Here is a 12,735-nt window from a genome sequence, read left to right as displayed (position 1 = left end):
CACTACTGACACTATTTTATATCATAAAGCACAGTGAAGAAATCAGATAAACAAGTTCAAGCTTTTGGTATGTTTTAAATGATTCAGAACTTCATTGATCTAAGTAAATTTCTCCACTACCACTAACCTAATATTGTGAGGTCTTCCTTGAATTTGTTCTGTATACATAGAGTGAGGGGTTTTTTAAACATACATGGTGACTGTGACTAATATGTCCCTCTTATACATATGTGTATATATGTACTTCCCCTGTCACTAATCCCCCTTGGTGTGGAAATCTCTCTCTCTCTCTCTCTCTCTCTCTCTCTCTCTCTCTCTCTCTCTCCTTGTAAGCATACGTTCCTCCTTACAATAGCAGCAATTTGATTTTTCCATGGGGAATTACCCTTTCTCCATTCCATGAAGACTGATTATGGCTGTCAAGATTTAGGGACATAACTCATAGCAGGTCAATGGCCGCCTGACTAGGGAATTTTAATACTTGATTCCTTGGCTTCTCCTTTAATTCTATGAATTACATCATATCTTTCCAAGAAACTTCTTTTTGCAAGTTATCCAGAAGTTTTTCTGTTCCTTACAGTCAGAGAATACTAAAAGTTGCATCCCTTGAATTTTACCACGTGGACTCTTTCCCTCACCTATGAACATTTACAGAATATGTTACTGTATATTACTCCAAATTCTTATCTGAAGAGTGTAACTTAAGTATTTTTACTTTTTTTTTAAAAAAGCACAAAGATTGAATATTTGTGTGGATGACCACCTGTAGAAGTTATTGGCGTGGGGATCATGATGGAACATATACTATTTGTTTATATTTGTTAACAGTAAGAAAAGGCTAGAGATAGTAAAAAGCGGCATAATCTTTGAAGCTGGGCAGATCAGGATTCTAATTATAGCTCAGCTACCTACTAGATTATAGTCTGGGTAACACACTCAGTTTCTTCACCATTAAAATGTGATTTATAACACTTTACCATACCAATCCTAGTGAAAATTAGAGATAATATATCAAGTGCTTGCCACACTGTAGGTACTCAATAATTTATAAATATTATTATGCATATAAGTAGTGAAGAATTAACTATGCCCCAAAAGAGGTCTGGTCTTTGTCCTTGCTTCTGGGAAGTAAGCTCTTAAATCTTTGGAACTTTCCAAGTGATCGGAGCATCTTTGTTATTCATGATGTGTCCCTCAGACTGCACCTAATATTTTTATGGTAATGAGGTGACTCATAGTGGGCCCCTAGATAGTTGATGGTAGCAAGATTACTCAGCATGGGGGCTGGCCACACCAAAAAAATCAACCATGTGGTTAGAGGATTGAGGCTTTGAGCCATGTGTCATCAGCCTGACCTCTGGGGAGGGGACGGGGGTGGACATTGCATTCAACCCCATGGGCAATGATTCAACTATTGATGCCCATGTAATGAAGCCTCAATAAAAATTCTGGAAACTGCAGCTCAGGTGAGCTTCCAGGGTGGCAACACTTGATGCACATATTGCCACATATCAGTGCCAGAAGACTAGCACATTTGAGGACACAGAAGCTTCAGATTTGGAGCCTTCCCAATCCCAGATTCTGCTTTATGCATCTTTTTCCTTGGCTGGTTTTGACTTGTATCCTTTGGCTACGATAAAACTGTAGTTGTAAGGGTAGCCCTTTCCTGTATTCTGTGCGTCGTTCTAGTGAATTATCACTGGATAATTTGGGGGAACACACAGACTTGCAGTTGGTGTCTGAAATCTTGGACTGACTTGGCAGTCTGAAGGCCTGTGTCCTTAACCTTGAGTTTGGCTAATTCTGGGTAGCAGATTATATCTAACCATGTAAAGTGAATATTACCTCCTTGAAACTGAGAAAAAAAATCTAGTTTTACTTCTAGGCAGCTGGGAATGGTAAATGGAAATTACATTAAATTGTATTTAAAATGCACAAATACAAATATTATTCTCTTACCATATATTATATGTTATTATTGTTTTATTTTGACAAATGTGAAGAAGGATTTTTAAGGACCTCCAAATGATCGCATGTAATTTTATTAATCTCTTATATTCTTAAATCCTTTAATTCTACCAAAGGGATTTTCAGAAACATAACCCTTATATTTGGGAAAATACATCTTTGCTGGTCTTAGGCTGCTGAGCAGAATATAATCTTTCTGAAAGTTACCTATAATAGTAATGATTAACCATTTAAGTAGCCCCTATGCTCAGTACTTTTATAGGTACATATTCTAATTTTTATAAACAAACTGGAAGGTATTTATTACCATGCCCTTTTTTAAGATGTCTATTATTGACTCCAAAGACAGACCTCCATAAAAACCTATTGATCAAGCAAAACAAAATTTAGTAGACTTATTGCGGGACAATAAGGAGAACACCGCTTTGACTTGGTCTTAGTATCATCTGAAAAGAGTAGGGAAGGGTATTTATAGGCTTTGGAGTCTGAGATTAAGTGTTTTCGTGTGATCTTTCTTGGCAGGAAACTTATTGGGATTAGGCAAAGTTCGTTACATAAGAGTTGAAAATTGGAAGATGCAGCAAGATGAAAGTTGTAAGAGAATGTTGATAGCAAAGTTTTCTGATAAGTAAGTTATGTGTCCATCTGAGTAATGTATTGTTCTGACAGAAGAACTGTTGGCCAGGATGAGCAAATCTTTGCACAAAAAAATTAGCTTGCAAGAATTTCCTACAGTAGAATTGTGAGGTTAGGAGAAAGTGGCAAGCTTTTATAGAGGAAAGAAAATGGAAGAAGGAAGAGAAAAATAGAAAATGAATAAGGAATAAGGAAACAAGTATAGAGGCCAGAAGTGGCTTGAGATTTGGGGATTGACTGACTGAATATACTTCATTTCTGGCCAAGCAGAGCATTTACAAGGACACAAAAGTTATCTAAATTTTGGTTTGCTGACATGGCAGCCTGAGCAGGAGTGTCTCCATCTTTGGCCTACAAAGTTATTTCAATAGAACTAAGGTTGCCTACATCAATATGTCTTTACTATTTTTTCCAGAAAGATAAGGCTATAGAGCAGTAAATTACTTCATTGCCTTTTGGGGAGGAAAATTAATTTTCCTTCTACACGTCTGAATTCTTGGCTGAGAACCCTCTGTAATAAAAACAGATTAACAAAAAAAAAAAATTTAATTTGTACACACATAAGGGAGCCCCACAAAGATAAGGGACTCAGAAGGCAGCCAAATAATTGAGGCTTATATACCATTTTGAACTAAGGAAAGGGATAGGGGCTCCAGGCTTCAAAAGGAGGAAGGCAATTCAGAGCAAGGTGAGAAGAGCAAATGTTTAGTAAACAAAGGTTGTCCTGCCATGAAGATAAATCTCTCAGTAAAAAGGTTCTCTCTCATAATGGCTCTCTTCCAAGCACAGGCACCCCTTCTTTTTATTTTACTTTATTTTTATTAGTTTCAGGTGTACCAAACAACGTAATAGTTAGACATTTACCCTCCTCACAAAATGATAACCACCCCCAATCTATTACCCCTTTGGCATTGTATATAGCTGTTACAATTCCACTGACTCTATTCCCTATGCTGTGCTCCACATCCTGTGACTATACATACATATATATGAAATTATAGTTGACATTCAATATTATTCAGCTTCAGCCTCAGGTGTACAGTGCAGTGGTCAGGCATCTACACTGTCCATGAAGTGGTCTCCCTGAATGGGAGAAGATATTTGTCAATAATACATCTAATAAGGGGTTAAGATCCAAAATTTATAAAAAACTCATTCAACTCAACACAGAGGACATGAAGAAACATTTTTCTAAAGAGGACATACAGATGGCCAACACACATATGAAAAAATGCTAAACCTCACTAATCATCAGAGAAAAGCAAATAAAAACTACAATGAGATACCCCCTCACTCTGGTCAGAGTGGCTGTCATCAATAAATCAACAAACAACAAGTGCTGGCGCGGATGTGGAGAAAAGGGAACTTTTTGGTGGGATTGCAGATTGGCGTAAATTTCCTTTCTAAATGTAGACTTTCCTTACAAAAGGATAACTTCTACTCTGTTTTCAGAGCTTCTCCTGTGTCTGCAGTTTCTTAAAAATAATGAGCTTAAAATAATTCTTATGCCAAAGAGGCATATGTTAGGGTGGCACATTCTGCTACTCTTCAATTTACTTCGGGAATTTCCAGAAAATTCGTTCAGAAAAATAAACGATTCAACCAGTCCCCTTCTCAGGACAATAGATTGCTCATCTGGGCAAGCTTCTTACTGATGAAATAATTGTTTACTCATTAAGTAGCACTTCAAAATTCTCACCTCTCTGTGACCACTCGTCTTAAATTATTTATATCATGACTTTTTTTCCCAATCCCAAACAGATCCCTACCTGAAAAACTAGGATTAAACCACTGGAGCCCAGACCTCAAAACTCTATAAATATCTCCCTCTGACCTCCACTTTCAGGGACACTGTTAACACTCTATCAAGCCAATATTCTCTCTAACAATAGGGGTGTGATAATATAATAATAACAGTAAGTAATGACCCAGGTTGGCTTCATCAGCAGTTTGTTCTGGTGGTTATCTAGGTCTTTTGAGAGACTTGACTAAATGGATAACCAAAGGGAAGTGCTAGAGAAAGTAACTTGCTGCTGAATAATCTAGTACAAAAACATATCTCCTTGCGTTCCCCTCATAAATATCTTCCTTTGATCTATGGGCCGGGATCTCTATGACAGTGACCACCTGCCCCCACAACAAAAGAACATCCCAAGCCCTTTTAGAGTCTTTGAGCAAGTAAAATAGGAATAATAAGGATGTATTGTAAAGATTCCATGAGAAATGCATATGGAGTTTTTAATACTATGCCTGGCATCTCGTAAGTACTCAGTATCAGTAGCTATTATGATGATTTAGTAAACTTTCATCTCATTTTTTTCTCTTCATCATTCTCAACTCCATATTCAAACTCATCAATGAAAGGATTAGATTTTTAACACTAAACAGCATTTATAGGTCTTTAAGTTGAGCTGCACAAAGAAACAAACACATAGCTTCTTCTAAGAAAACAATAAAATAATAATTATTTATAAAATATTTATATAATATATATTAAAGTGCATTTTTGCACTTAATGTTAGTGTATGTATTAAAGATGCTTACTTCATAGACACATTATTCAAATGCCTATATTGCTCCAAAACAGAGTTTTAAGTGTGATAGATTTTTATTTTAAAAAAGAAAGCGCTGTCTGTATAATGCTGTTCCTTACAACTGCCAGTTGTAATCCACCAGGACTCAAGGTGCCTGGTTGTTTACCAGGACAGAATTCAGAATCTCTTAGAAAATATCCCTGTCCCCTTGGATTTAGAGAGGACATGCCATCCTCCCAGATGGGTCACAGGCCTAGGGCTCATTTCATTCTCTTGCTTGGAAGGGCTGATATCACCTTCCAATTACATTTGCTTGTTAGTGCAGCCTTTTTACAAAGAACTAAAGTGTGCCACTGAGTGTCATTTAGACTCAGTCAAACTGGATTTATATAAAGTAGAATGTGTTGGAGATAAGAATGGAGGGATATTTTTAGAACTTTTTAAATTTAAAGAGCTTTATGCCACCATTAGCACATTCATTAAAGTAGCATTTAATTATGAGATGGGTTTTTACGCATATATAATGTATCAAATTAAGCAGAAGAAAATAATTTTAAGCCTTCTAACATTAACTGCCTTTCTATTTCACAGGTTTTTGGAAAAGGAATTCTTAATTTTTCAATTAATTTTTAAATTAAGTGCTCCCTACAGAAATGACAATTCCCTGGATACTTTGAGAAAGACAAATGGAGATTAGTCAATGTAGCAAAGCTTTCCAATGGGGGGGTGGGGTGGGGCTGTCAATGTTTTCTTATTCTACATGAAAACAAGCCTGGATCTCCTCTTTTTCTTCATCCCCATTAGCTACCGTGCTATATAGATCGGGATCACAAGCCGAAAAGCCGGTGGAGACCAGGCAGGTAAATAAACAAGGGCTGTGTGCTCAGGGGATACCAAGTGAGGCATGAAGACTGGAAAACTGGAGCCAGTGTGACTCATCTCAATATCAAAGTTGCTATTTAGTTCCAGCCAATTGGAATTGTAGGCCCAGTGTTGACAAATCTGCATATTTATGGATTTTTTTTTCCAATTTTTAAATGTTAGCAACTAATTCAAATTAAAGGGGGTAAATATATGCTGTAGCTGATTCTTTGTGGGGCCAAAGGAAAGTAGCTATGAGCCAGAATCAGGTCATAACCCATGGGGTGCAACATATGACTTAGAGTGAAGTGTAATTAGAAGACAGGACTGTTAGAAACATCAAAAGATAACAGACAGAAAGAAAAAAATAATAAATGTTGGGAAGCCTTTGGTTGCAAGAGACATAAAATTCAACAACTGACTTTTTAAAGGGGAAGATATTTGCTGTCATCTGTAAGTGAACAATCCAGTTGTAGGCAAGGTTCAGGCAGGGCTGGATCTAGCAATTCTAATGACGTCAGCATCGTTTCTCTCCATTCCTTCCCTCAGCCTTCCAAGGTGTCTGCTTCATCCTCCGGCTACACATGGTGACACAGTAGATCCAGGCTTGTTCATTGGAATTGAAAGTAGCTGCCATGTTCCACACATCACATCTTCACATTATACCTACAAGAAAAGAAAGAAGTTCTTCAGCCCCAGCAGAAGAGAGAATACATTTATCTTCTCAAAAAGGGCAAAACAAGTATCTTTCATGTAACCACCTCCACTGAGGTTGTGGGCTCCACCTTGGACCATGATAGCCAAGAGATGGAATCACCATTTAACTTAAGCTATTCAGAATTTCAGGGGCTCTCCTGGAACAACCCTAACCAATAATATACAGCTGGGAATAGCAAAGGGTAGTTTCACAGTATTTTCTTTATGGATTACTGCTGTAGGGAAATGGACTCAGTCACAGGTAGTACAGAGGTGCCAAAAAAATTATATACACATTTTAAGAAAGTAAAACTGTAATACTCAGTATATAACGATAACAAAAGATGAATACAAGTCACGTTTGACTTCTGCAATTACAAGAGGTGCTCAAAGTGGTTACATCAGCGTCCAGACACTTCTGATTATGGTGAACTATTGCTTGAGCAACATTGACCAAAGTGTCCACTTGTATACATTTTTTTGGCACCCCCAGTAGATATCCGCCAGATTAGAAGAAGAAAAAAATTAAGGAAACTGAAAACAAAATACCCAATTAGTAGGAAAAAAAGTAAGAAAAGACAGTGCCAATAAATGTGAAATTTTCAGTGTGGAAAGTGTGGAGATCAAAGGCAATTGCTGCAGAGACCTGAAGTACAAGAACGGAAAATACCCACTATAAAAGTAGTAGAAGAAAACATGGAAGAATTTTTATTTTTATCATTTTAAAATGAGTAAGGTCTTTCCAATTACCATACAAAACTCAGAAGCCATAAAGAAGAAGCTAGACAAATTTGACTATATAAAACTTTAAAAGTCTACATGTCTCTAATAACATAACTTTATTAAAAATAAGACAAGTGTCCATCAAGAAAGAAATCAACGTACTAGATAATCTTAATAAATAACAGTGAACAAGAACAACAACAACAAAAAGACAAGTAACAATCAGGTAACATATTTGCAACTCATACAACACAAAAAGAAATTGTAGCCTTAATATTTAAAGAGCTCTTACAAATAAAAAAAAAAGATAATCCCAATAGGAAATTGAGCATACATTATTAACAGGAACATATGGCTTAAAAATGTGAAAAGATGCTTAACTTCAATTACAATGAAAGAAATGTAAATCAAAAGAAGCAGAAATTATTTTTCACATCTAGGATTACCACAGATCAAAAAGGTTGGTGTTATGCAATGTGACAAAGCTGTGAGGAAACTTGCCTTTTCATGTACCCTTGATGGGAGCATAAATGGGTGTGATCTTTTGGAAGAACAATTAGTAGTATCACTCAAAATTAAAACGTACTTCCCTATGACTAAGCAATTTGACTTCAAAGATTGCCTGTGTCAATGACCTTTGGTCAAAGAGCACCAGAAATGCACTGGTAGTTGAACTAGTTGAAGTTATTACTCATTCGAGTGAGGAAGAATACGTACCACAGGGAACTGTGGGATGCTTTCTCAAGAGGGTGGCATTTCTAACTCCTTACTATGGTGTTTTGGCTTTGATTGAATGATTTGGGGAAGAGTCCAAGGAAGCACAGCTTTGCTCTGGATTAGGTGCTGTCAGAACGTTGGCGCAAGTCTACGGCTATCACAGTCTTACTCAGAGGCAGGGCAGACTGGAACGAGGCTAAATCTGTGACTAGTCAAGACGCAGTCCGATTATGTGGAAGAAGGGATGGTTGGTGTTTTGTGGGGTTTTTCCAGGGACTTTGTCTTTGTCTGAAGTAGTCTTGTTTTCACTAATTTCCTCTCAGAGTGACTGTATGATGCTGTCGTTCTGTGAGACTGTTTTATGTCCAACAGGAGTACAGGGTAACCTAGCTGTGAGCGCCATGCCAGCTTCAAACAGTACTGGACCTTAGCTGTAAGTGATGTCAGGGCTGCCTTTTTCTTACCCGTGTCTGAAAGATATGCCTAGGCAAAGAGATGTACGTACAAAGATGTGCGATATAGCAATATTTACAGCAAAATATTCTAAATATCCACCAATGGCAGAAAGGTTAAATAAATTATGATTATAGCTGTATGACAGATTACATGGAGGCTTTGAAAAATGATGTAAACATGTGCTGATAGGAACAATTCGAAAATACAGTTAGGTATAAAAGCAAAGTATAAAATAACATTTGTTCTCATCTGTGTTGAAAGTCATTGATGCTATTGGGTAAATACTTCTGTTTCATCCCCCTTCTCCCTCCAGGATAGGAATACATCTCCTAATCCCTTTGTGTTTAGAGCAGGCCATGTTACTAGCTCTGGGACTTGAGTTATCGATAAGACATGAGTCACTTCTGAATTTTAACAGCTAATTGTTGGTCCAAGGTCCTCAGTAACTCCCCTCGCCTTCCTCATGGCCACTGGCAATGATGCAGATGGAGGTTTGGGTCCAAGAATAAGGAAAAAATGGAGCAGAGCCTCCAGCTGGCCTGTGAAGAGACACGGCACTGAGCTTATAACCACAGCATAACCCAATAATAATCCTGACTAATGCAGTGTTAGTACCAGAATTTGGGTGCTACAGTCAAAAGGAATATGTGGTATTCAGTTAGGGGTTGGGTGATGGTCACTGAGGAAAGTTTTATCTGAGGTTGGAAGGATAGGGATCTATATCATATGTAGCAAAACATATAGTAAAATTGTCACCAGAAAAAAACAATTTTTATAGCAGTTAATGTACCCATTAGAATTGAAGCCTTAGGAAAAAAAGTTGAGAGGAAAAAAATAAAACATTAATAGCAAGTGTTAGTTTCTATTGACTGCATTTGGCAAAGTATTATAAAAAAGATAGAAGCTCAGAATAGAATCTACTGTTTCATAAGTGGAATATAGTTGCCCTTTCAACATGCAGTTTCCACCTATCTTTTGTTTCTGAAAAGTTCTTTTGATTTATATTTTCTCGTGTTTGTTCTCATCCACTGCCTTAGTTTTTGTCCTCAGAATCTCCTTTCACATAATGTTGAGTCTTCTTTGCCTATCATCTATAACTACCTCTCAAATACTTTTTACCAACTATTTCTCTTTGACTTTTTTACTTTTTACTTTCTGTTACTCTTAAGGTATTCGTTATATGTTTATGAATTGCCTCTTGTGTTCTTCCTGGTTTATTCTTCAATTCTAAAATAACTTTTTTGTTGTTGGTTTCTTGATAATTTTCTACATTCTGTGAGCTCAAATTTCAAATCTTCCTATTTCTTTCTCTCTTCTCCAATTATCTCATTTCCAAATTTTTAGAATTAAGACTTATGTTGTTTCATAGTTATTAATGTTTTCTTAAATCATTTTATCTCACTTTGAAAAAAAACTGGGTTGTAGTTTTCATGTTCTTTGGTGTTCAGATTATGCTGGCATGCCTTCATTGTCTGTAAGGATCTTATTTTGCTCCTTTTCTCTCTTATTATAAAAACTTTCCTATTATAAAAATCCTTTTCTGTTGTATTTTTCATATGCCATGCATTTTCTTGTATTAGAAAAGGAGGGATCAGGAAAGCTTTCTTAGCTTCATGGCTCTAGATCGCCTGTTATTTGCAAAATGTGTTCAAAAACAAAAGCTGGTATTTTCCTGACAGCTGCCAACTCTAGTTCCTTCTCCCTCACATTCCTCTGAACCATTTCTTTTCTCCTATTAGGGTTCTAGTCTCAGTAGAAACTTTGTCTTTCCTCTGCTTTTTCCCACATTGTGGTTGATACCATGTGGTTCTTCTTGGTGGTGGTGGTTGGTCTTCCCCTGCTTATATTTGGGGGTTTGTAGTTAATCTAGTTTTTGTTTAGTGATAGATATTGTCCACGTGTTTTAGGTTTTGCTATCTTAGTTCCTGTATCTGCTTATATGGGGAGATTTGGGGAAATTTAAAAACTCTGCCACCATCTTCCCAGAGTCCTCTACCTCTGAATGTTTGAAAATCTGTTTTCTTGGTTTTATGCTTTTATATATTTTTAGTCTGTCTTACGTATATAGTTTATCATATACAGTTTTGTATATTCATATTATGTGTGTATATATGCACATGTGTGTGTATCAGTAGAACCATATGACATTTTAAGTAGAAAAAGGTTAATTCATGATGTGCATTCCAACTTTGTAACTATTATGACTCAAATCTTATTATAACTCTCTAGCATTCATAGTTTGGTCTCTGATCTACATGCACATACTTGCATGCATACACCCATGAGGCTGAGGGCTTCTTAAGAGCTAGATGTTTCCAAATTTTAGGGCAGAAAAACATCTATGGACCCGTAACATCTATTTGTTTCTATTGATTTTATAGGTGGGGAAATTGAACTCTAAAGGATGTTGCAAACATGCTTTTTAAAATGTCCGCAAAAGTGCTGAAATGAAGGGAGTCAAATTGCAGGGGCCCTTATTGGTGAAATGTATACAGTTTGAGCATTAAAATAAGATTAATGATAATAATTATGGCAATTATAGTAGTTAATGAAACAGATTGGATCTAAAAAATTCTTTAAGTTCCTACTAATATTCAAACAAGAAAAGTTTATATCAGATTACCAAAAGGCATTATAATACACAAGCAAATGAGTGAATATAATAGAATATGCTTAATATTTTATTGATCTGAATATATTTTAAGAATTGTTAATATACAAATATATTAGTTAAATATCTTCCTATGAAGTTTAGGTATGTACTTTCTTTGATCAACACAGAATACATAAGAAAGCCAAATTATCCCAGCAAAAGTAGATTCAGTAGCAAGTAAAAGAAGGCCTGATCAGCACTTAAAATTAATCAGATTCAAAGGGTGTCCACAGCTAATCAGCTTCAGTGGTCACACACAATAATCAAGTTAAAGGAGGGTTCAACAGAGTGTTCTAAAATGATAAATTATCCAAATGCAGAAAAGAGTAAATCTGACTATGCAGACACAATCCCTCATCTCCTAGGAGTTGGCAATTCTTGACAGTTCAACTAATTATAATAAAATACTAACAAGAAATACATAAGATTTTAATAGTACTAACAAACCATACTAATACATCAACATGACAGGGCAGCGGATTGGATAAAACCTAAAAGAATTCCTTACTTCTTGGAAAGCTACCAAGTCTCAAAAAATAAAGCTTTTATAAAGAAAAACATTTACAAGTCTCAAGATGTAATGATTAGAATTTTTCTATAAAAAGGAATTTACTATTGATTAGCAGCCTCAAAATCACCTCAGACGGCTCAGCCAGGGCCGTGTCCCAACCAAGGATTAAACTTTTATAACCCATATACAAAATTTGGTTAGTGTGAAATGATACCATTTTCTTAAAGAGCCGGTAAGATTATTAAAACCCCACAGAGGGCTCTTAATGAAAACCTAGGAAGACACGACAATAAATAATAAAAATAAGGATAAGAATCATATAGGGCACTTTTATTCCTGGTTTTAAAGTAAATGTATTCACTAATTTTGTAATCGTTGTAATAGTGTGTTGCCTATTTTTTAAAGATGTTTAAAACATTGAAAATAACTTAAAATAAAAAGTGTTTAGAAGTGTTTTTTGGTAAATGATATTTAAAATTGGGGAAATTTACTGTGTCAAATTCATACATTTTGTTTTATTAATTTCTGCAAGTCACAGAGGAATTTAAAAAACTGATTCTTTAATAAAATCATAAGATTAATAAATTAGATATTAATAAAGTCAAGTATTAGTGCATATTTCTCACCCACACAAAAGTCCACTATATGATAAAACTATTAATAAAATTCTAGTCAGGGGAAAGCAGAACTTTAAAAAGTAAGTAAATGAATAAGCAATAAAATTTCAAGTAGTTTGAAAGAAGCAAAGTAGAATGATGCACTAGAGCCTTGGAGATGCATTCATTTGGACTGGGTTCTTCGAAAGCCTCATTGAATCTGTGCGGCTTGGGTGAAACCTAAATGACAAGAAAACACCAGTCATATAAAGATCTGAGACAGAAAGTTCTGGGTGGGTGGAGGGGGAATCAGCAAAAACAAATGTCCTACAGCAATGTCCTTTGCTTTATCCAAGACTTAGAAAGAAGGCCAGCATAACTGGA

General features: G+C 35.9%; 1 protein-coding gene across 1 annotated transcript in view; it reads left to right on the top strand.

The window, feature by feature from the left end:
* METTL25 (methyltransferase like 25) overlaps positions 1-9,689 on the top strand; it is a 156,716-nt gene extending 147,027 nt beyond the window's left edge. The window contains exons 11-12 of the transcript XR_012493908.1: positions 5,943-5,998; positions 6,549-9,689. The gene's annotated coding sequence lies outside the window, so the exon portion shown is untranslated. The remainder of the gene's footprint in view (positions 1-5,942; positions 5,999-6,548) is intronic.
* The last annotated feature ends 3,046 nt before the right edge of the window (positions 9,690-12,735 follow it).

The sequence above is a fragment of the Rhinolophus sinicus genome, linkage group LG02, assembly GCF_036562045.2.
Source record: "Rhinolophus sinicus isolate RSC01 linkage group LG02, ASM3656204v1, whole genome shotgun sequence".
NCBI lineage: Eukaryota > Metazoa > Chordata > Mammalia > Chiroptera > Rhinolophidae > Rhinolophus > Rhinolophus sinicus.
Note: the sequence above shows the minus strand (reverse complement) of the source record. Positions and strands in the feature narration are given on the sequence as shown.